We start from the raw sequence: 25,688 nt of genomic DNA, 5'->3' as shown, positions 1-25,688 counted from the left end.
CACGCCCCCCCGCGCGGCACCAGCCCCGGCTCTGCCCCCCGGGCGCACGCGCTCCCGCCGCCAGGCCGGGGGAGGGGAAGGCGGTGGCGGCGGTGGCGGCGCGCGCCCCCCCGCCCTCCCCGCGCGGCGGCCGTTGGGCGCGCGAGGCCGGGCCCTCGAGCCGCTCCCGCCCCGGCGCCGCGTGACGTGCGCGGGGCTCGCTCGCCCGCCCCCCTCCCTCCCTCCCGCGCGCGCGCCGGGCGTGACGCAAAAGCGGCGAAATCTACGGCGCGCCACTTGTGACCAAGCTCATCACAAGCGGAGGCGGACGGCTCCCCGCGTGCGGTAAGCCTGGCCGGGCGCAGCGCGGCCGCCCCCTGCCCTGCCCGCCGGCGCCGGGCGGGCCGCCGCTCCGCAGCCTGGCGGCGGGGGCCGGCCGGGCCGCGGGGCCGCCGCTGACCTGCGGCGGGGCAGGCGTCTCCCCTCGGGCTTTTTGGGCCTCTGCGCTACCGTCGTTTTTTTCGGCCGCGGTGGGCGGGCCGCCGGCGGCCCCAGCGCCGAGCCAATCCCGGCCCGCGTCCCGCCCCCGCCGCCCGCTGAGTGGCCGGGGCGCTGCGGGCGGGAAGCGCGCCCCGCGCGCCCATTGGCTGCCTCCGCCGGCCCCGCTTCCTCCCGCCGCGCCGCAGGGCCCGGGCGGGCGCGCGGCGGGGCGGGCGCGCGAGGCCAGCGAGGGCGCGTGCCGCGGTCACCGTTCCCCCTCCCCCCCCCACTCCCGGGCTCGCCGGGGCCGCTGCGCATGCGCGGGCCCTGAGGGCGGGGGGGGTGGGGGGGGGGCCGCCCCTCCCGCCGCGGGTGGGGAAAGGACGCGGCACCGGCGGCCTCAGCTGCCCCTGCCCCTCCGCGGCGGCAGCACGCGGCCCCCTCCCGCCCCCCCCGCCGCGGCGCCGGTGCGCGGTCACCCTCGGGCAGGCGGGTGCGCAGGCGCAGCGGGTGGGGGCCGGTCCGGGCGGGCGCTGGCTGCTCCGGCCCCGCCCCGGGCTGCGGCGTGCGCTGCCGGCGGGGAGCGGTGCTGTCCCCGCGCCGCGCCGGGCCGGGCCGGGCCGGGCCGCCGCCTTCCGGAGGGGTTCAGCTCTGCCCTGGCAGCGCTTTGTTGGTCCTGCCCCGCTGTCTCTTCTTTGCCCGTCCTTTCCGGAAGGTCATTTTAGCGCCGGTGTGGGTGAGGCCGAGAGGTGGTGCAGTTGGCGGCGAGCGAGTGGCAGCGCGTGTGACTGCCAGGGCTTTGTTGGCAGTGCTTAGAAGTGGTGAAAGACCAGGCGCCGCCGGTTTTGCCCTTACTCCGCTTAAATCGCTGAACAGAACAGTCTCCGAGTCACGGTCACCGGCGGCGGCGTGGCGATCTTGTGATGTACGGCACGGTTTTGTTGTCCCCGGGGAGTTGGTTGGTGGACTTGCCGGGGATCTGTCAGATTGCACTAAGAAGAGCTAGTTCCCATGAATAGCGTAGCAGTTCCTTAATACATTTCTAAAGGGGCGTGCCTCTGAAGCAGAAAATATCATTAAGCCAAAATGAACTGTTTCGGGTCGTCTTTGAGGGATAGGTTATCATATTCTTTAATTTCACTTGCTCCTTCAAATAATTGGTGTGGCCTGTGAACCACAATGTTAATCTTAAATGCCGTGTTAGACAAGGAGAAAGAAAAGGAAAAAAAACCCCAAACATTCTGTTTGTGAGCTGTTTGCTGTAGCTATTGGTGATCTCAGAATTCACATAATTGTTTTAATTCTTGTTTTCCGGTGCCCTCGTGTCTTTGTGTGCTTGTCCTAATGCAGACTTGCAAGGTTATTCATGTTCATCTTCTGTCATACTAAGCATGATGGTAGCAGCACCTGGGGAGCAGTAAATAACGGGAATCCAAAAGTCCAAGGGTAATAGTGGCAGGAGTGATTTGCTGATGGTGCAAAACAATAAGAGACTGATGTATAATTTAAACATTGAACGCAATTTGCTTGATTCTTACCTTAATAATGTAAAGGTGTGGCCTTTGAAGGCTATAAATTTTCCTCTTCCATTCCTATATCAGAACATGAGTAATCAAGATGTTTGCATGAGACCGAAACTTGGGATGTTGGGATCTATATTTTCCCCAGGTCACACCTCTTCATGAAAGATGAAGACAATTACAGGCTTCAGTTTGGTCTCTCCTGCCATCCTCTAGACTGTTCCCAGCAAGTTACATTCATCATAGAAGTAACATTACAGTCATTCCACCCTTATTTCATAAATTATTTCAGCATGGACATATAATCAGATTGTAGCTTTTATGTATAAAATATGGAGCCTGGCAGTAATTGTGTAATCCATACATTTAAAAAAAAGTCAAATGCACTCATGTGACAGCAGGATGATGGACTGTGACTTTTTCAGTATGTTCAAATGTGTCAGTTTTATTAGCATTGTGGGAAATGTATTTCAAAGGACTTGAGTCAAAACCACTGAGCCAATCCTTTACTATCAATTTTCTGTAGGAACTATTGTTATACTAATAGTGTTAAAAATGCCTCATTTATTTGCACCAAAGTTTTCTTTCTTAGAAACTTTTTAAAAACTTGAGCTGTGTTGTTTCTTTTTATAAAAGAAACCCAACAACCTTACTTGGAGAAGGAATCTGTGTGAAATAGATGTCGTCACAATACTCCATTAAAATAAAACTTTTGTAATGAAGAGCAGTATTTTTGTATTAATGTGCACAACATTAGAAAAAACACAGCTTTCATTTGCCTAATTAAAAAAAAAATCTTTTCACTGTATACAGGCTTGTGTTTTTGTGAATGATAAAAAATTTACAGACAGATTGGCATATGAAATGTGGTTGAACTATGACTGTTGAGAGGCTCCTACATTTGAATTTCCTAAGATGGTTTAGAATTTAAATGTTCTCTTTTTTTGGGGAAACAGAAATATTGCACTGGATGGGTGATCCATCACTCAAATAAAAACACTGGTTAATGGTATGTCTACTTTAGTAATTCATTCAAATGCTACAGCAGAATCACAGAATCATGGAATAGTTTGGGCTGGAAAGAACCTTTAGAAGTCATCTATTCCAGCCCCCTACAGTGAGCAGGGATGTCTTCAACTAGATCAGGCTGCTCAGAGCCCCATCCAACCTTATCTTGAATGTTGCCAGGGATGGGACATCAATCACCTCTCTGGGCAACCTGTGCCAGTGTTTCACCACCCTTATTGTAAAACGTTTCTTCCTTATGTCTAGTCTGAATCCACTCTCCCTTAGTTTAAAGTCATTACCTTGTCTTATCACAACAGGCCCTGCTAAAAAGCCTGTCCGCATCTTTCTTACAGGCCCCCTGTAAGTATTGATAGGCCACAACAGAGTCGCCCCAGAGCCTTCTCTTCTTCTGGCTGAGCAACCCAGCCTTTCTCAGCCTTTCATAGGAGAGGTGCTCCAGCCCTCATTTTTGTGGCTTCTCTGAATGTACTTCAACAAGTGCATGTACTTCCTGTGCTGAGGACTCCAGAGCTGGGCTCCAGGTGGGGGCTCATGAGTGCAGAGAAGAGGGGCAGAATTGCCTCCACCAACATGATCGCCATGCTTCTGTTTTGGCCATATGGGTTGGTAGCATGCATTGCCAGCTCATGTCCAGCTTTTCATTCACCCAGTACCCCCAAGTCCTTAATCCCTTCGTGCCCCAGCCTGCCATGATACTGGGGGGCTGTCCTGAGCTAGGTGCAGGACATTGCACTTGGCCTTGTTCAACCTCAGGAAGCTCACATGGGCCCACTTCTCAAGCTTGTCCAGGTCCCTCTAGATAGCATTATGGTGCGTGTTGAAATTACTATGTTCCCTCATTCAATTGCATATCCTGGAGTATAGGTTACTCTTTTGAAATGAGCATATCACCAAAAACAGGCATTGGGGGGAAGACAAGGTGACATGATTCAGCAGATGTAGTGGCTGCTGTTCTTTCAGGTTTTTTGTTTGTTTTTGTTTGTTTGTTTTTTACAAGGGTTGTGGTGGTAGGGAGGGAATGGCTGCTCTGTTGTTCACAAAGCTAACCACTAGCCTTAGTGGTCTCTTTTCTGTGCTTTGTATTATGCAAGGAGTAAAACAGAAACATCGCTTTCATTTTGACACATTCATCACCAGAGTATCACAGAATCGTTCTGGTTGGAAAAGGCCCTTGAGATCATCAAGTCCAACCATTAACCTAACTACCAAGTCCAGTGCTGAACCATATTCCTAAGCACCACATCTACATGCCTTTTAAACTCCTCCAGGAATGGTGATTCAACCATCACCCTGGGCAGCCTATTCCAGTGCTTAATAAGCCTTTCAGTGAAGAAGTTTCTTCTAACAACCGGTGTAGACATCTCCTGGTGCAACTTGAGGCCATTTCCTCTTGTCCTGTTGCTTGTTACAAGAGATCAGCCCCTACCTCACTACACCCTGCTTTCAGGCAGTTGCAGAGAGTGACAAGGTCTCCCCTCAGCCTCCTTTTCTCCAGGCTAAACTACCCCAGTTCCCTCAGCTCCTCCTCAAGGTTGTTCTCCAGACTCTTCACCAGCTTCTTTACTCTTGTGGAAAGACTGCAGCATCTCAGTGTCTCTCCTGTGTTGAGGTGCCCAGAACTGAACACAGTATTCAAGGTGCAGCCTCACCAGTGCTGAGTACAGGGAGGACTATCCCTTCCGAAGTCATGCTGCCTACTCTATTCCTGATACAAGCCAGGATGCCATTTGCCTTCTTGGCCACCCAGGCACACTGCTGGCTCATATTCAGGCAGCTGTCAGCCAGCGCCTCCAGGTCCTTTTCTGCTGGGCAGCTTTCCAGCCACTCTCCCCCAGGCCTGTAACTTTGCATGGGGTTGTTGTGACCGAAGTGCAGGATCCAACACTTGGCCTTATTGAACCTCATGCAATTGGCCTCTGTCCATCGATCTAGCCTGTCTAGGTCCCTTTGTAGAGCCCTCCTATGCTCAGGCAGATCAACACAGCCGCCCAACTAAGTGTCATCTACAATAGTCAACAGCAGGCCAGCGGAGCCCTCTTGGCTATGGCTCTATCCCAGAAGGGTGTTGCTTTGTGTTGGCCTCGCTAGGTGGGGACAGCACAGCCGCCCTGTGCTGCTGGCAGTGCCAGAGGTGCGGTGCACGCAGTGCCTGGCCAGCGGCAGTACAGGCGTGGGAGTCCCACTGCCCCTGCAGGGGGCGACTCGGGTGGGATAAGCAGGATCAGTGACTGACAGCACTTCTTGGTGAACACAAGTCTGTTTGGGAAATCAGCAGTACACCTCACCTGGTGCTGCTTAGAGCTATTAAGAGGTGTTGGATTAACCTGAGAATGAGCTGGGAGTAGGCCCACACAGGAGGTGGCATTGCAAACCACCAGAATGTTGCCCAGGGTGCCAAAATTCATGTGAGATCTCTCTGATAACATCAGACTGATTTAATCTTTGATCTGACTGCCTTTGCAGTGGACGTTCTTACGGCATTACACAAAAGTGAGTGAAAGTTTAAATGAAATATCTCTACACGTATTTTTCTTCCAAACTGGGTACTTTTTTTGTAATTTCGGCCTGTGCTAAGGCATAAGCTCAAAGTGTTTGTTAGCCTGTGTGTATAAAACCAGTGAAGAAGCAAAACATGTAAAGACATTATTCTTGTAATCTCTAATATCTCACCTGAATAAATTCCAAAGGCGTCTTTTGCTTTGCAGAAGGAAGTTGTATGTTTTAAACAGGGGAGACAGATCTGCCTTCCTGCTCTGCAGCTGTGAATTCTGGTGATCGTGTTTCTGCTGTCTGCCAGTGAAGATTCTGTAGTTACAGAAGAGTCTATAGCCCATTCTTGGTGTTTATGTTGAATATGCATACACATTTTGTTCTTTTACCTAATTTCAGTTATTCAACATATGAAGATGAAAGAAGATTGTGTCCCAACTTACAAAATGGCAGCAATCTTTACAGCAGCAAGAAGTCTAGTTACCTCTAGTTCTTTCCTTGATATGAAAAGGAAAATTGCAGTAAGTGCTAGCCAATTCACAGGCTTCTTTACAAAGAAATAACCCAAGTGCCATTTAGAAACAGGCAGTAATGATGTTCCGAAAGTAAAATGCTTGTTTGCGTGACTCGTGACTGCTTTCCAGTCCTGCATTAGCGGAGTTGTTGATTGCTGATTTTTTGTTTTGTTTTGTTTCCTTGTTCTTCAGCAGACTGACCTTTTTTCTGAGTAGTCTGGCCTACTACTTAACTACTGTCTGTAACATTATGGGATATATTTAACTGGGCTGGGAGGCTGGAAATGGTCTTAGTTTCCTTCGGTCCTTAGTGGTACAGGCATACATTTTAATTGCCTCTGCCTTTCTGAGTCTAAAAATATAATTTCTTATGTGTGTGTGTCACATGTAATGGCCAAGGAGGAGACGTACAGAGTAGTTAGGGTATGCAGTATTTCAGTGTCTAGATCTGGATGTATGCATCTCTATAGATTACTGTTTTGCTACATACATTCATATAGATGCTTTCTTGTCTGGTATTTCTTTGTCTTGTAGTTAAAAAGAAAGTTTCTTGCTGTCCTTAGCCCATGCTTGGTATATCAAAAGTATCTCAGAATATAGGTACAAAGATTAAAAAAATTAATATAAACGTTAAAATTCACCACAATTACAATGTGTAACAAAACTAATCCAAAAAAAGTAATACTAAGTAATCAGTTTACATGGAGACTGTGGTTTTGTGTGATATTTTGTTATGGAATCTGACACAATAATGTGGTATAGAAATATGTCTGTAGGAGACATTCCAGCAAGCTTGGAGGTCCTCGGAAGAGTTATAATTTATACAAAAACTGTTTTGGTGCCACTTGGATGGCCTTAAAAGCTCAGGTATGGCTTTATACTTCTGTACATGTGAGCTCTCTTTTAAGGCAGGTTTTCAAGCTTGGGTTTGCTCTGGAAGAGCCTGTGACCTGCCCCTGTTTCCATTTGGTGGGTTAGTGGTTGGGTTGGTTTGTTTTTCCTAAGTTAGTAGAACATGTTTGCTGTAAACATTTGATATAAATTTATAAGATAGGTTATCCAGAGTTGGTTTTAAGACATGCCTAAGCAGGCGGTGGCTTGCGTACTTACCCTGCACTGGTGGTATGTCGCATGTTAGCACCACCTGCTTCTGTGCTTGCAGGAAAAGCATGAACAAGGGTGGCCTACCAGTCTTGGTTCATGTGAGCAAACATCAGACTTGCTGCTCATGTGCTCCCTGGGGAGCTTTGTGCCTGTATGAAGCACCATGCTGGCTGTAAGTTGTGTGTGCTGCAGTTGAGTTTCACACTTGCTATATGCCCAGAGATCGCTGGAAGAGTCAGGTTTCCTGTTTGTGTTCTGCATCCGTGCAGGAAGTCCCTTGTGGCTGAAAAGTATCCAGCTTCCTGGTCCAGACAGTAAGCTCAAGGCTTCTGAGGAGCATGTCTTGATGTTCGTGTGATGACCAGCATACGTGCCCATCTTCCTCCCCAAGAACCATGATGTGGTTGCATTTCGCAATCCCTTCTGGTCTGCTAACAAGGAGAAACGCCTGTTGCGTGCTTGTCTTCCATTGACTGTTTAAGTGAAATCAAATGCTAGATTTAAGTTAGATGGTTCCAAGTACTTGGGAAAAGAAACTCAATAAAGGCAAAACGTTGATCTCTCCTAGTTCCTTGCTGTGTAACACACATTCTGCAGAATTTGGGACACTGGGTATGCAGCAAGGGCAGCAATGATCCTTGTGTTTTGTTTTCTGTTTGATTTCTTTTGTCTTCTTCAGTTCCTGTTTTCAATGCCAGTGAACTAAAGGCTGTTTCTTTTCATGCTCCTCATGTGAGGCAAACCTAGATTTATCTTACTAAAGATAAAGGAAGGGAGTTCTTGCCTTATGTCATATAAATTGTTAATAAGATAAACATTTCTGAAAAGTCAAAATGGAAAAATTTAAAATCTGAAAGGATACATAAGTTGCAGCATGTATGTTTGTTTTGGCAGCTGCAGAATAAAGGACAATGAATACAAATAAAAATTACTAGTTTAGCATGTGTATCCTTTGCTGGGCACAGTCTGATTGTTATAAGTCAGAGCTATTTTTTTTTTTTTAATTGGATCCAATGCTTGCATAATATCTAAGTTCAAAGATACAGTACATAAAAATGTTTTCTGGATGTTGTCTTCAAAATCTGCCAACTTCTTTTCAATTGTTTTCAGTTTTATTGGTACAACAATGGAATGATTTGAATTGCATTTTTTTTCTCTCCCTGTTGTTTGCATTTTCATTTTAAATTATTTACAAGTCTGAGGCGTGGAGATGAGAGCCTAATGAATGCTTTTAAAAATAAAACCTTCTTCTTTAAGCACGTTATGCTTCGTGTTTTGAATTTATAACCCAAGCCTTAATGAATAGTTTCCTAGTTACTCTCATCTTAGAATTCATGAGCTGTCCTATTTACAAGTTTTACCTGTACAATGGAAAGATAATTCCTGTTTACCTTAAATGAAAATAACTGTTCTTGCTAACAGGCTTAAGCTGCTAATTAGGGGTAATATGGCAATAAATACTATGTCAAACTTTTTAGTAATGCAAAGATGCAGTATTTAGGGTTTGAGCCTTTTCCTGGTGTGTTCCATGTAAGAAGGCAGTGTGTTGTCTTTTGTTGTCTCATATATGTATCAGGTTGATACTTTTTATTAACCTGATAGGGTTAAAAGGGAAAAAACGTGGCCCTATAGGTCCTTACAGGATGCAGGTTCACTTCTGTCCTGCATTTAGGATGATATGTTGGTGTCACATACTATAATATTATAAACCTCGCTACTGTGAGGCTTAAAATAAATGGCAGACATAGGAAAGAGCCCTGATGACTTCATGTATATGTGTATGTAATGTTTTGTTAACAGTTATATTATTCTACTGAAAAAATACTAGGACTAGCAGTAGTTCCTTTTTTTTGAGTGTACATTAATGTAATTTAATCAGGAAGGAAAGAAAACCTGGGATTAGAATTTGATGTCATTTACCTGAATATCAATCGGAATATCTTCATTTAGTTTAACAGAATTTTTTCAATTTGTGTCAAAATGATCAAAATCAGAACCTGAGACAAGCTCTCTATCTCATAATTTGTGCTTACAAAAACAAAGAAATAAAATTGGATTTTTTTTTTTTGGTTGTTATTCAAATCTTACCCCAAAGATAGAGCTTGCTTTTTAAGCAGAGGTATTGTAATACAGTGTTGTTACTTGCTGGTACCAGGAACTTTGTATATTTATTGTATGAAGAAACTTTTTTTTTTTTTTTTTTTTTAGTTGTTTCTGATTAGGCTTTAGTTGTCAAAGCCACAGACTTGTGAATGTGAGAGTCATTGTAAGCCTAGGTAGCTTGAAAATTTGTGGCAAGTATTTTCTTTGACTTATTTGTGTGTGCCTCTGATGATATCTGCAGAGGGTTGGGTGTAAGCTGTGTTCCCTGACTGATTTTCTTTTTGTCACCCAAGGAGTTTGCAATAGGAATGGCAACCTGAGGGAGGAAGACCAGGAAGAGACTGAGGAGAAAAATGGTGTAGGCCTGATATTGGAGGTGTCCCTTCTACTGCTCCAAAGCAGACATCTGATGAGACAGAAGGAGCTCCTTCTCTCAAAATCCAAAAACCTTCTGGGGCACAAGCTTATTAGTTACAGTGGACAGTTGTTGAGAGAGGACAAGTGAAAACCTGACAATGTGTTTTGCCAGTTTTGGATTCCAGTCAAAAAAACATGCTGAGCTTTGCAGGTGGAGGCTGACTTGCAAGAATACCTTCTCTTTTTTTTAGTGCACATCATTATGATTTTAGACATTGCTGGTGTCAATAAAATGTATTTCGAGGTAGTGTTGGATAAACTTTTTTTCAGATAATAGATACTTTGTGTTTTGTATGCAAAGGGTATATGCCGTATAAAGGGATAGATTTCCTAGGAGAATGCATACAGGCAGAGGTAGTACATTAAACCAACTTCATTAGAAGAAGTAGGCAAAATTTCAGGCTCATAAGCCTCCCTTCAAATCCGATACCAAGATAATGAAAATATACTTGAAATGGAAACAAAGTTAATCTCTGAAGTCTATATTTAAATGTTGCACGGAAGTGGAGGAATGTAGCTGATAGGGCTGAGAAAACTTCAGTTGATGTCACTGTTGCCATGGTTTCATTTCAGTTTTATTTTGAAATTAATTTTCATCCTTGTAAATTATTTTTCTAAGCTTAGTGGGACCTGTTTTGAGAGAAGATAAATACTTCACATAATAATTAAATTTAGTTTGAATAAGCCACCTAGAAAGCACAGAAAAAAATAATGGTAATAATAAATTGTAATAATTCATCAAAAGAAACGTGGCCAGCAGGTCAAGGGTGGTGATTTTCCCCCTCTACTCCGCTCTGGTGAGGCCTCACCTGGAGTACTGTACTGGAGCCCCTAACATATGAAGGACACAGAGCTGTTGGAGCCAGTCCAGAGGAGGGCCAGGAAGATAATCTGACAGCTGGAGCACCTCTCCTATGATGGCAGGCTGAAAGAGCTGGGGTTGTTCAGCTTGGAGAAGAGAAGGCTCAGGGGAGACCTTAGAGCAGCCTTCCAGTACCTGACGGAGGCCTATAGGAAAGCTGGGGAGGGACTTTTTTACAAGGGCATGTCATGATAGGATAAGGGGGAACAGTTTTAAGCTGAAGAGTGTAGATTTCCATTAGACATTAGGAGAAAATTCTTCACTGTGAGGGTGGTGAGACCCTGGAACAGGTTGCCCAAGGAAGTTGTGGATGCCCCCTCCCTGGAAGTGTTCAAGGCCAGGTTGGATGGAGCTCTGAGCAGCCTGGTCTAGTGGGAGGTGTCCCTGCCCATGCAGGGGGGTTGGAACTAGGTGATCTTGGAAGTCCTTTCCAACCCAAATCGTTCTATGACTCTACATTCCCTAAAATAAAATTGCAGTAGGAATTTTGCTTTGTAAAAGAAGATGTTCATAATGCTGGAACTGTCTAAACCATCAGAATTGCCAAGCATAAATAATCACGTAATTTCACACTTCTCTGTGAAGTCAGACCCCAATTAAGAAGTTGACAGCCTGAGAGAGTCCGCTCTTTGACAATGATGTCTGTATTCCCTAAATTTTTAGAGACTACATCTAGGAAAATAGACTGAGCTTTAAATCTTTTACTTTGAATGAGAGCCCTTATTGACAAAGGGAGAATATTCTTTGTCTTGAAAAAGTTTTCATACTTAAAATGCAGATATTTCAACTTTTCTGCTTTCAGCTAGCATAGATTTTGCTGATACCAGGTCTTCTTGCTGTCTTGGTCCTCACTGTCTTTCAGCATGTTTGATATTCATATTTCTTTTTTATTCCTTCTTCCTTGCTGTGCTTTTTTTCTTCCTTTTCTTAAACAAATAGATAATATGGTAATATGAACTCTAATAGGAAAAAGGCATTGTTTAACTCAGTTGGAGTACTACTAATCCAGTCACCAAATGTAACCATAACACAGCATGTGTTTTAATTATTAAATATAATGGAAACTTTGCATTTTAAATCTAGAGCTATAAACCACTTGTTTGAAAATGCACAGTTCAGCACTATGATTTTAGCTTGTAGTAAATTACAGAGCAGTATTCTTTGATCAGTTATTACAAGTTGAAGATTAGTAGCATTCAGTGCTCGTGTTAATTTTGAGACTACACGTAGGAGTCACTGCAGGTCAAACTGAAGTTCAGTCCTGTATATTTTTAATTATTTAGTCAACTGGCTGCATAAAGCAATGTAAAAATATATAGATAATACAGTCATGCCAGTCCCTTCAAATAGGGTAATTTAAAGGAACATTTTTCAAGACTAATATTCTCCCAAATTCCAGTAATTTGTAAAATACACTTTTTAATTAAATGCAATATTGCTGAGTTTTTCTTAGAGATATGTATTAATTTGAACAGTTCTACAAGGTGCTCCTAATGCACTTTCAGTGTTTTCCACTGAACAACAGCTGAAGGATAGAACAATTACTACGTGTTTGCTTATATTTGGTCAATACCTGTTTTTGTAATTAATGCATTTTTACCATAAACAGATATAATGAATTCTAATAGAAATAATATGAGTGTCTATGCACTTTTTAACATAAAAAACCCAAAAAATACTCTTAGAGTGAATGCAGGTTTTACTGAATCATCATGAAAACTTATTAATCCCTGCATGGGATGTGCAAGCTTGAAGCTCTGCTCTGTATTCAGAAGTAGGGGACATAGTGTTATTCAGCAGCTCCAGTAGGTTTGGAGAAGGGGGCTCTTCTTAGGTGTGTGCTTCAGAATGCCAGGACAGCTGACATGCCACAGGTGGAAGACGAAGGCTCTCCAGATTTGTGAGAGGTAAAGAGCACAGTAGTGGCTCTGCAGAGTCAATGTCTTCTTTCTTTTGTACAGATTGCTAGACCTGGCAGATTTCCTTTTCTGGGTTCAGGACTTGTGCTCACTGTCTTTCCTCTGTAGCTGAGGAGGCTGTTCTGTGTGGGTTGAGCACAAGCTGATTTTTTTCTTCTTTCTGTGTATTTCATGTGAGATACAGATATACCTCACTCAGGACTCCAGGTCTCACGGCTCCAGACATTTTAAAGCTTGGCATTGAGCAATTCAGTAGTGACTGACATCACTAGTGGATACAGGCTTAAGTAATTTTGGGAATGGTTTTGAATTTTGTGCCACAGGACCACCTTCGAGCGTCCTTGTTGCCTGGTTCAGCCTTCCCTTTTCCTTTGTCTTTTTTGTGTTGGTGATCTGGCATAAATTCCATAAACTGGCAACGGATTTTACAGTTGCAGCCTTTACTGTGAGTCCGGTTGTTTTACAGATGTATTTGTCATAGAGCACCAGTTTGACCAACTCACCAGCTGCATTGTAAGAACTAAAGCAGGGTTTTGCTCCCTTGATACTTTTTTCCGTTCCTTTCAAACTGTAAAATGCAGACTCTGAAAATTAAGGTACATTTTACTCTTGTGCTTTTTGTTATGCTGTAGGGAAAAGCTGAAAATACAATATCGGTAGTAGGAAACAGACTAGATTGTAGCTTACATCTTAAGGTCATAGTTTGCTTGTCTCCTTTTGCCTTACTTCATGTTTCATTTTGGAAGCTACTTTCTTATCGATGAACTGTTTTCCATGCAGTATTAAATAAAGCAATTGTTATACCCTTTAATCCTTTGACTTCCCTGAATGTCTGATGCTTTTTGGCGGCCTCTATCTTTCTGTTGCAGTTTTCGTTGTACTATGTGTTGTCCAATCTCCAGTTCCTGAATTCTCGTCTTAGGTCTTTTTATTGGGAGAAGCCCGTTTTTTATGCACTATTTTGTCTATTGTTAATTTTTAAGATGTGCTGGTTTGTTTTGTCTTGTCTTTTCTCTGACTCAGATGTTTTTAGTACTTCTTGCTGTTCTCACTCACATTCAGTTCACCCAGTTCCCACTTGTACAGGTGACTCCAGGAGACAGAAGTAGGATAGGAGGGTTTTCCTGCCTAGTCTGCCAGTCTGAACCTGGCCCAGGTCAGCAGCAGCTGGAGATCAGTACTTGGCACCCATCTACCCAGGAGCTGCAGTGCAGCTGGCTGACCATGTCCTGCAGTTCCTCGGAGTGAAAAATGAGTCTGAGTTACAGTAGATGGCCCTTATTTACTGATTTAAGTGGCTGAGCAGTACCATTATTAGTCTGATTGCTTTTCTCCTTCTCTTACATTCTTTCTTGCTCTCCTTCTGAAACTTTTTTTTTTGTTTTAATTTGTAAAAGGAAAAGTATACCAAATCTAAGTATGAAGTGAATTTTTACAGCCAAGATATAAATTCCAAAAACTAGGGGGTTTATAATGGAAATACTTAGGGGGGAGAGGGGAGGGTGAGCTATAATACATATCTAACCTTTTTTCCCTCTCTTTAGTGAATAGACCATTTAAACTAAATTAAGTAAAGGATATAAATTCTGTTGTTTCATTTTTTAATATTTCATGGCTGATTTTATAGATAAAAATTACATTTAACAATAAATATGAAGAAGAATTTATACAGCCTGTTCTAGTTTGATATGGAACAGCAAATCCCATTTCTCTGTAGCTGTAAAGAAAATTCATTATAATGTCTTTGGTTGTAAGAGATGGCTTCATTGTGATTAGTTACACTGATAATAAAACAACCTTTTTACAAATGGCACAAGATACATGAGATCTCATGTGTCTGCCTTTTAATAGCATTGAATCTGTGCATTTGCTACCTTTATTCTGTAATTCTTTTTTTATTTATATTTGGGCACTCTTAAAATCTACAAGTTATTAAAAATAATATAACTTAATTTTTCTTTTGAAGCATTCTGGAGAAAGAGTTACTAATGTAGCAGAGCATTCTTAACTTTTGAGTTTACTAAATAAACAGCTAATTTTAATTATAAAAATATGGTTGTATGTAATTTTGTTCAATTCTGAATAACAAGTTTTGTGGATAAAATAATGAAATCTGAATATCTGCATTACTTTCCAAATTCTTTTTAAGCACCTAAAGAAATATGTTGACTTTCAAATGCCCTGTTCCTAGTGACTTCATTTAGATGTAGACATTTTTAGGTATTCACGTAACTTAAGCCACAGCTAGTAGTGGCATTAGGATGCCTACTAAGCAATTAAGAGACCTAGTATACACTTTTTGTTGTAGGGCGAGGATTTTGTGAGGAATTAATAGCCAATAAAGGGGTATTTATTTATTTTTTCCATTTAAGAATACTTAGATCTCCTTAGCACAGTAATGAACAATGAATTGATGAAAAAAAGTATAATTATTGTAGTAAGAATCTTTGCATATTTATATTGCTGTGATTTGTGCTGTTCCAGGGATTTAACCAGTAAAATATTCTGTATTGTTTAGTTTACAGAAAGAACATCAGGTATTCGATTCTGGAAAAATGGACCATATGTTACAAAACACTATTTTAAGTTGTGAAATGGAATTACATGGCCACCGTTAGAGTGAATTCCTTTCCTGCTTCAAAGGGATTTGATACTTTAGAATGAAGAGGGCTGCAGATTTGACAAAACATAAGTTGTGTTTGATTATCAAACATTTATGGAATTTACCAGAAAGTGAAAATCTGAATCATAGTGCTTGGAAACAAACAAGATGTAATGCTCAAGTCATCTGGAAATTACAAGATGGAACAGCACACTTCATATTAGGCTTCACTGAAAAAGACATAAACCAACACTTTTCCTCCTGTTATCTGTAAGCTTTAGACTGTTGTCTCTTATCCATTGATGACTACAGATAGCAGAAACAGTCTGGCAGCACTTATTAAAAGTGTTTTCCTAGGACGAATACCAGGAAAATTACTATTGATGACTGAAACACAGGACTAAATATTCTTTTTATGACCTGAGAGAAAAACAGACCACACCAGCACCTTTTGATATCAGAAGCAGCCTGTTTGGCTTGTAGTCTGCTTTCTGCACCCATGTTGCTCCATCAGAGACATGGGCTGGATCTGCGATTCAGGCTGCTTGGTCAGCTGAGAGCAGTGTCAACATGCTGCCCTGCCTGTGATGGGGAAAGCTGACCATTTGTCCTCCCCGTGCTCTGCCCTGATAAATCACCACCAGACTGCCCCGAAGGGTGAGCTTGTGGTCCTGCAGATCATGGGAACATTTGAGCTGAGCAATAGCCTCCTTAGTAATATGTCAATTTTTTCTCCCAGGAAAGCATTGGAGCAGGTGTTATTTCTTACTCCAGCTCAGTCTCCAGGTACTTGCCCGTGGTTGCCACCAAGTACGTTTTCTGTGTTCATTAAAACATATTGATCTCAAGAAAGTTTGTGGGATTGATTTTAACTCGGTGCTTTTCAGGGAATTAGTAGCATTTTTAGCAATAACACTCTCCTAACGTGTTCCTGAGAGAGAGCAATGTATTGAGGAAATACAGAGGCCACATGCACAAGTTGCCACCCTAACCTAGGTCCCAGGTCTTGCCCAGGGAAGCACTGTGTGGTCCTGCTGCCTCCTCCTGTGATGCCAGCAGCTGCATCTGGGGAAGGTCTAGCAGCATGCTGCACTCACTGCCCAGGAGAAATCTGGGGAGCAGGAGGCAGCAGCTAGGGCCACCAAGTTGACCAGCACGTCTTCCCGGCTTGAGGAGGAAGAGGGCTGCAGTGCCACCCTGACCATGTCAGCCACCAGCCACATTAGCAGTCGCTTTGTGTGGCCACTGGGCTCCTGGGGGAGGAGAAGACTTCCCTCACTTTGGGCTCCATCGCTGGTGTTTCCTGGGCAGCTCTTTGATAACGTGGATGCTGACTAGAAATTGGAGTTTGTGATAAACCAACACCTGAAGGAAATGCACTGCAGTCTTGTGTAGCTATTATGGGATTTGCTTCAAACTAACAAGATTCTACACACTAGAAACCCAAGTAACAGAACATGAGAAAGCAAGGTGCAGCTCTTAGATATAACAGAATAAAGCTGCATAATTTTTGTAGGTATTAGGGAAGCTGTCAGGTCCCCAGCTCAACTGTTCCTGCTGTTGCACTGCAAGGACTGTTCCTGCAGGAGAAATGGAAATTTTTATTGCAATGTGAGTCCTTGTTTGAAGGTGCACTTGAACACATGTGCCTCATGTCATGCCTAGGAGGAATCCTACTGAAACTGTGTACGTGCTTAGGTGCATTTCTGGCTCTGGAAGATAGCTAAATTTCAGGGACTGATTAAGGTATGCATCAAATTTGTTGCATTAAAATGAAGAGGCCTGAGGGGAAACGGGTACTATTGAAAAGCAGAGGCATTTGAAACCTTCATGGTATTTGTTCCCCAAGTACCAGTTCTGTGAGTGCTTTGGACAAGAGGTAAATCATGGCTTTATAAGTGATGGTGGTGTCAGCAAGGGTCTGTCCCTTCTCCTCCTCAAGTCACAGAATCATAGAATGATTTGGGCTTGAAGAAACCTTAAAGACCACCTGGTTCCAACCCCCCTTCCATGGGCAGGGACACCTTCCACTAGACGAGGTTGCTCAGAGCCCCATCCAACCTGGCCTTGAACAATTCCAGGGAGGGGGCATCTGCAACTTCTCTGAGCAACCTGTTCCAGTGTCTCACCACCCTCACAGTGAAGTATCTACATCTACCCTCTTTCAGCTTAAAACTGTTCCCCCTTATCCTATCATGACATGCCCTTGTAAAATGTCCCTCCCCAGCTTTCCTGTAAGCCCCCTTCATGTACTGTAAGGCTGCTCTAAGGTCTTCCCAGAGCCTTCTCTTCTCCAGGCTAAATAACCCCAACTCTCTTAGCCTGCCTTCATAGGAGAGGTGCTCCAGCCGTTTGATCATCTTTGTAGCCCTCCTCTGGACTGGCTCAAACAGCTCCATGTCATCCATATATTGGGAGCTCCAGAGCTGGACAAGGAGCAGCAGATTAGAAAAGGGAGAGAATCACCTCCCCTGACCTGCTGGCCACACTTACTTTCATGCAGCCTAGGACACAACTGGCTTTCTGGGCTGCAAGCACACATTGCTGGATCCTGTTGAGCTTTTCATCAGCCAACACCCCCAAGTCCTTCTCTCCTCAGGGCTGCTTTCAATCCATTGTCCAACCAGCCTGTAAGTTGCCCAGACCCATGTGCAGGACCTTGCACTTAGCCTTGTTGAACTTCATGTGGTTTGCATGGGCCCACCTCTCCAGCCTACCAAGATCCCTCTGGATAGCATCCCTCCCCTCCAGTGTGTTGACTGCACCACACAGCTTGGTGTTGTCAGCAAACTTGCTGACGGAGCACTTGATCACACTGTCCATGGGCAAAGTGGGATTTGTCACCAGCAAAGATGTTAAACAGCATCAGCCCCAATTATCTTTGTTTGAGCCAGGATAGAGCCAATTTTCCTTTCAGTAATTTTACTTTTCAGTTAAGTGTCTTCTAAGTAGTTGCAGTTGCTGAAATTAACAGCATGTTTTTCAGTCAGTGTCTGCTTCTAGGACTGATAACTCTCAATGTTTATAGTTGCAGTGAGAGAATGGTACATAGAACCAAGGCCACTGCTTGGTTCTGAAAAACATCTTAAGTTCCAGAACCAGAAGGGAGTAAAGGGGTCACACCTGCAACCCTTCTCTGGGGAGGTGTGGACCCAACAACTGACCAAAATTGACCAAACAAAGCATCCTATACATGTCATATTTGGTATAAATATGAGGGATCATGGGGGTCAAGTTATTTTCATCCATGGCCATATCCTGGGAGGATTCTGTCTGTGTGCTTTTGATCCCAATCCATGTGTTCCTGTATCCATGTGTTCTGGCATCCAGCTTCGATCTGCTGCTGACTCCAGAAGTTGAGTCCAGGACTTTTCCAGGGCCTGCCCTGCAGCCTTGGTGGTGACATGAGTGTTATTTGAGGGGAGGGGAGAGCATGATAGTCGTTTTGTATATATTTGTACATATTTCATTATTTTCATTGCTTCTGTTTCATTAAAGTTGTGTAATTTAGTTTCCAACCCATAAGTCTCTACCATATTCTCTCTCCTTTCTCTGTAGGGGGAGGAAGGGGGGGTCATTTGTTTAATTGCCAGGCCAGCATTAAACCGTGACACCAATTCTGTCCCCTGAGGAACGTCACCCGTCACTGATCTCCACTTCAATATCGAGCTATTGGCCACAACTCTTTGAGTGCAGCTGTCCAGCCAAGTTCCTTGTCCACTGAATGGTCCATCTGTTAAGTTGATGTCTCCCTAACTTAGAGACAGGGATGTTGTGCTGGACAGTGTCAAATGCTTACCACAAGTCCAGGTAGATGACATCAGTTCCTTCCTTCCTTCAATTCTAGCTGGCTAGGAGCTGTCTTAGGGGATGTAGGTTCACTGTATGGGCCATGGCACAAAGTGTACACTGCTGTGGTATCCCCCAGTTTTCTTCTCAGGGGTGTACTGAGCCCTTTGCCATAGCACTGCCTCCTCCCTCATTTACCTTTGCTCTCCATCTGCTGACTAAGAGTGGGCTTTCATGGGAAGCAGTGGGAGCCTGCTTGGCTTTCAGCCTCTTTCATCTGCTGGAGCAAAGTCACCTTTGGTAGCTACATATCTTAACTCCAGTGAAGGGCATGAGGATGGGAAAGGGAAAATGCTCCATGTTGTGTCAGTATAATAACTCTTGACTGGTATCACAGGCACTGCAGGAGTTGAGAGACATTTTTTAATCATCTCATATTGCCAGTGCTTGGACTTACGATGGACCATCAAGCTGGTATGCCTCCCATTGCTGTGTTATATTGGTTTCCATCTTGTCAAGGACAGTGAAATTCAGAGTAAAATTCAATGGTAACCCCCTCAACTGCTCAAAGTGCAGAAGTATGTAAGTTTAAAAGGAGTTCAGAACTTCAGCTCATGCATGGATTTGTTTCCCTGAAAGCAAGTAATGGTTGTTATGGAGGGAGCCAAGCTTTGTACAGCTATGTGTAGTTTAAGTCTTAGTGATGATCACCTAAGGTGATGAGGGAAAAAAATTGTACCATGTGTTGTGGAGGAGATGGCAGCACTATTGTGATTGCTTGCACGTATTATAAGAAACCATTAAGGAGAAAAGGTGTGATTTGACATGCAGTTTTCCCCTGCATGTTAAGGGTTTATCCCCTCTGTAGCTGAGAACTGTTAATAGCTATCACCTCTTTCTACTAATTCTTAATCGTGGATATTAATTTATTCTTGTTAGAGATCCCATGATACAGAGAAGTGAAGACTGCTTGTTACGCTTTGCTGTAGTGTGCTGGAGGACTAACATGTAGTGGAAGGGATTGGGGACAGCATCCATCCTTCTGAGTGCACCCAGGTGCAAGGCAGCCCCCTGCTTCCGCTGTTCTTCTCCCTTATCCTCTGCATTATTTAAGCAACTGAGCTGGAAAATCAAAACTGAAAAGAAAGTTGGTTTCATATGTCTTGTAGGATTGAGCTGAAATACTTCCAGTGTGCTCACTTCTGTTTTATTGTATAGAAAAACAGGTTTTGTTTGTAATAGTAAAAATTGTTGAGGATGTCTAAATACCTATACCAGTAATACAGTAATTGGATATATACAGACATGTAAACATGTATATTCCAGTGGATATATATTCTAATTGATTATAATATCAGCTGTCCTTTCTGTCAATATGCTTACCAAAAGGACACGTTGCGTTTTGATCTGTTGTTCTCAAATGAAGGAGAATTACTTCCTTGTGTGAAGTGGCCACCAGATGTCATCAGAATGCTTTTATTTTTATTAATTTCTCCTTTTCTTTACAAGAGTATGTACACTTTGTATTCTTCTCTGGAAACTTTGTTAAACCTACCACACAAATAATCCCAACTCCTTATGTTACCTCTTCAGCCAAAAACTCATGGAGATCTTCTCAGCTGAGCTACTTGAGGAGGCAGCTGACAAGAGAAAAGCAGGGTATGCAATGACATCGAGAAGCGTGTGCATATATACACAGATTACTATGTGCATCCTCAGTAATTTCAAAGATGGCAATAGATAAAGTTAAACCATGTGGGCCTGATTTGCCTCAGTAGAATGTCATTAAAGAGCTACAAGGCAATTAAAATGATTAGTCAGAAAATCCTAGTATTTAACATATGCTGAATTTTCGTTTCTACTTTCTGCTGTGTTCCCTCCTTAATACCTTTTTTACAGTTTTAGCATCCTGACTGGACTTTGAATGTGTCTGGGTCTATGTTTTGTTTTGTTTTTAAAATTAAATATTTATTTATTTAATTTTGCTGTGAATTTTTGGCATATTTGCATTAATTGTGGATAACATACATTCAAATTATTATCAGCCTACCTTTCATTTGAAATTCTATTGGCTAGGTTCTTTTTTTATATTCAGTGGGCTGTGGCTCAGTGAATAGCTGGATAACAAATGCCTGCAAAATATATTTTTTAAAAAATTGTAACAAAAAAATGAAGAGTACATTTCAATGCAAAAAAACCTGCCTTTTTTTTTGTAGTTGTTGTTTTTTATCTTCCTTGCAGTTTTCTCTAGTTCCTGTTTCTCTTCTGCTTCTTGCTTCAAGTAACTAAAAAAAAACTGGTTCACAGCCAGCAGAGAACTGGCCATTTGTGTTGGCCTTTTCACCTGTGCTGGTGCTGCTACTTCCTCAAACCTGCTCAGGCTCTGTTAGTAGACAAATGTGTCCTAGTCTATGATGATGGAGGCCTCTTGTTGCTTTTAATATGGTACGGTAGTTTAAAACGAGGGCCTAAATCTTTTTTTATCTTTTAGGTTTAATTTTGAGCAAAAGTTGATGACAGTGTGGTAAATCTTGCCAAGTATTAAACACCAGAATGGTCATCTAGTCAATTCATGCTCCTTATATTTTAAAGTAGAACACAGCCGGGGATTCTAGGACCAGGTTTATAGGATAAAATTTCCAAGAGCCAAGTCTGCAAGTAACAGTAGTTTCAGCTGAGTTTTGTCTTTTGCTGCCAATGTGCAGGAAAAAGTTAAGACTTTCAACATTTTTTTAGGTTGACAGTGATAGTGCCTATGTACTTCTCTTGATGAATTCCAGTGTGGGCCACTGTACATAAGAGGGTATTACAGCCTATGGTAGAAAAATGATTCAAATTGCATTTAGTTTTTGCTTCTCTTTAGCTTTAATTGGTAAAGTTGGTGAGAATTGCACCTCTCTTGAAACCATGTCATTCTGAGAATTCCCACAAACTGTGGGACTCGTTACTGTGTGTGAAAAACTAACATTTCTTTCCTGGAAGTGGCCTTCATGGACCTGATAAACTCTCAAAACTGTTTTGAGAATACTTAAACAGTGCTTTCGTCCATAAATATCACAGTGCTATATGAATATGATATTTTTTGGATCCTCAAAATTTTCTGTTATATATTTTTATTGCTGTTGCTGTATGTATGCCTCGCACTGGAAATAGCAAAATTCTTTGGATTCAAAATATAAGGACCTTGTTAAATTTTCAAAATTTGAAAATCTGGGGGTTATTCAACAATTTTTAGGAGGTATTAGTGGATTTTCTTTTATTCTCTGTCTTGGTCAAACATGCCTATTGATTCTGACAACACTTGAAGTGAGTATGTATCCATGACTTCCTTTTTTGATTCCTTCTTCAAAGCTAATTTAATCAATGATCACTGCTGCATTTAGCAGGATTTGGTTGTTTCTGAAGTGAGTTTATTATTAACTAGGAAGCTTTCCCTTTTTATCTTCACTTTTTTTTGGTGTGAATTAAAAATTACATTCTTTATGTCAGGAATTCATAAGTACTTCCTTTATGTTGGCAATTGCCACCCACAGAGGACTTTCAGTGGTTTGAAAGCAGAAGCAAGAAGGACATGAGTTGTAATGCAGGGTGTGTTTCCCCATGATGCCGTTACAGTTCCTTGATGCCTGCGAGAAAAAGTTAGTGGGTGCAGGTCACTTGCTGTTTTCAGTGACATGCAAGTCAGTGGGCTTTTTATTTTTTACTTCAACCATTGTAGATACACCAGTGCAGAAGTTTCAGTGTCTTTAGTCTTTGAAAACCTATAGCTTGTTTAGCTGTGGAGGTTGTGGTTCCCTAGCAAAATGAGTGCCTTTTACGCTTCATTGGCTAGCTGGGCCCAAAGACTGATGGTGAATGGAGTTAAATCCAGCTCGCAACCAGTCACAAGTGGTGTTCCCCAGGGTTCAGTGTTGATGCCAGTTCTGTTTAATGCCTTTATCAACGATCTAGATGAGGGGATTGAGTGCACCCTCAGTAAGTTTGTAGATGACACTTAGTTGGGCGGCTGTGTTGATCTGCCTGAGCATAGGAGGGCTCTACAAAGGGACCTAGACAGGCTAGATCGATGGGCAGAGGCCAATGGCATGAGGTTCAATAAGGCCAAGTGTTGAATCCTGCACTTCGGTCACAACAACCCCATGCTAAGTTACAGGCTTGGGGGAGAGTGGCTAGAAAGCTGCCCAGCAGAAAATGACCTGGGGTGCTGGCTGACAGCTGCCTGAATATGAGCCAGCAGTGTGCCGGGGTAGCCAAGAAGGCAAATGGCATCCTGGCTTGTATCAGAAATAGAGTGTGGCCAGCAGGAGTAGGGAAGTGATTGTCTCCCTGTACTTGGCACTGGTGAGGCTGCACCTTGAATACTGTGTTCAGTTTTGGGCCCCTCACTACAAGAAAGTCATCGAGGTGCTGGAGCATGTCCAAAGAAGGGCAACAAAGCTGTTGAAGGGTCTAGAGAAGAAGTCCTATGAAGAATCATGCCAGAGAGGTTTAGATTGGATATTAGGAAAAATTCCTTCACAAAAGGGGTTGTCAAATATTGAATCAAACTGCCCAGGGAAGTGGTTAAATCACCATCCCTGGAGGTATTTAAAAGACATGTAGATGTCGTGCTTAGGGACATGGTTTAGTTGTGGACTTGGCAGTGTGCTAGGTTAATGGTTGGACTTGATGATCTTAAAGGTCTTTTACAACCAAAATGATTCTATGATTCTGTTCTGTGAAGAACTGGCTCATGACACAAAGCTCAAAGTTCCAGCATTCTCGAGCTGCAAAGGAAAATATATGTTTGTAATGGTTAGCATCAAATACTTCTCAAAATAAAGTTGATCTTTGTTCCATATGAACCAATATTGTCTTCTGTATTCCATCAATGAGGAGACTATTCTCTTGGATTAGGTATCTTTGTAATGCCAGAAGGCAGACCTATGATTTGATTTAGGAATGATGTTATGCCCTTGAAGATGAAAAGATGCTTATTTGACACAAAGGTCATCTGTTGAGATGAAGTGTTCACATTCAGTTTCGTGTGGGCTATTTAAGGAGATCATTAAAATGATCTTGCTTAATTGTAAGCTGGATTTCATTGAAAGAATTAATTGTTTAAAAAAGGGAAGTTTTCAATAGGAAAAACAATGGAATGGTATTTTCAATATGTCACATCTTTTACAAACACTGCAGATTGGGTATTTAATACTCGGAGAGTATATTATAATACTCAGATTGGGAAGAGCTTTGGGAATTCTAATGCCAGGTTTAGCATAAAAAAAATTAAAAAACAAATGTAATTTAGTACTTGTAAATATTATTTCTTGGGTTCTTCTGTACATGTCCCTACTCCTTCCCTTAAAGAGCCAGCATATGACCAAAAAGAAAAGTCAATAAAACTGTATTGAGCATCAAGTTAAGGAACTTTGCAGTTCATTACAGGTTTATAGATCATCACTAAACTGCTTGTCCTTTTGATCTTGATTTAAGATTATTTCTTTCTAAGTTCTATCTGAGGATAAGAGCAATGCAAGTCTTACATTGAAAACCTTAACTGCACTGTCTCCACCTTTTTTGGCACAGAGAGATTTGGACCAGAGGAAAATAATTGGAGCAAACACTCAACTCAAATGTTCTCTATTTTCATCAAAGAAAAGATCTGCTGTCTGCAAATAACTGATGCTTTTGTGTAGAACTGTAGCAGATACTATATCAATATACAAAAAAGCATTGTAGGAAGAATACAAAAATCTGTGTTGTCATCTAGTAAAAAATGGTGGTGACAGCTCAAAAAATGGTATTTTTCTAATTTTTTTATTAGTTCTCTTCTTTATAGGTACTGAGATGGTGCTTAATTGTGACTGTAGGTTGTCTTTTAAATCTGATTAAATATTGAAAAAAGATTCAATAATTCTGACCATCTGGAAATCCCAATGCATAAAAAAAGAGAATCTTTAGTTATATTGGTTTCTGTGACACAGCTGAAGTAGTTTGTATTATGCACTTGTAATTTAAAAGTAGGTGTGTCTCCTCATATATTCTGTAGAGATTTGGATATATGGCCTATGCAGATGTAATATGTAACATAAACATAGTGCTTTTGAAGAACTTAGATACATGTTTCATTTCTTCTGACTACTTGGAAAACTACTGAAGAAAATAACTATGTTAAAGACTTTGCTCCTATTTACAGCAGAATCACTGAGCTTAGTTTTTTCTGCACACAAATGGTAAGGCCACAACAGGTTTATTTCCAAAACTTAGGAACAGCAGTGGGCTGCAAGGAGCCTTAAAATGTGTTAGGTAATGTATGACTGTCTCCAAGCAGAAGAATTTGTTAACCTGAAGCTAATGTGGCAAATTAATTTTTGGTCATATCCTTTAAGAATCTGTTCAGCTATACTTGATTTATATGAACATTAACAAAAGATTTATGTTACAAAAAGTCAACCCACTTTTGAGTTAGAACAGCTTCATTTTGAACATCAAATATGATGTTAAGAGAGTGCTGTTTGACAGATCCAGTTTTTCCACTGTGGAAATATGGAAGATGTGACTGCTGTGTGCTGAGCTGGGGCTTGATCCTGCTCTCTGGTGATTTGCTGTGTGGTACCTGGTGATACCACCTGTGCAGTTGCAGAGCCTATATAAATCCTTTCTGGCTTATTTATGCAATACATTAAGTGGTTATGTATTGTTGCACTTCAGATATCTGTAAAACAATAACCGAATAACCGGAATATTGAAAAGGTGACGGTAGAAGGAAAAGCACAAGAACTTGCACCTCACATTATTTTTAGCCTTGTTGGTCCATGAATAAGGTAGTTCAGGAGCTGTTCCTCCCCAGCTCTACTGCTTTGTGAGTTTTCCAGCATTACATTGATATGAAAAGGC

The 25,688-nt window shown here is 42.3% G+C and overlaps 1 protein-coding gene across 1 annotated transcript in view; it reads left to right on the top strand.

Annotated features, from left to right (window-relative positions):
* The first annotated feature begins 240 nt into the window (after nucleotides 1-240).
* The window catches only part of ZNF407 (zinc finger protein 407), a 343,393-nt gene continuing 317,945 nt past the window's right edge, over nucleotides 241-25,688 (top strand). The window contains exon 1 of the mRNA XM_051612571.1: nucleotides 241-324. The gene's annotated coding sequence lies outside the window, so the exon portion shown is untranslated. The remainder of the gene's footprint in view (nucleotides 325-25,688) is intronic.

Source organism: Apus apus, chromosome 2 (genome assembly GCF_020740795.1).
Source record: "Apus apus isolate bApuApu2 chromosome 2, bApuApu2.pri.cur, whole genome shotgun sequence".
Lineage (NCBI taxonomy): Eukaryota > Metazoa > Chordata > Aves > Apodiformes > Apodidae > Apus > Apus apus.
Note: the sequence above shows the minus strand (reverse complement) of the source record. Positions and strands in the feature narration are given on the sequence as shown.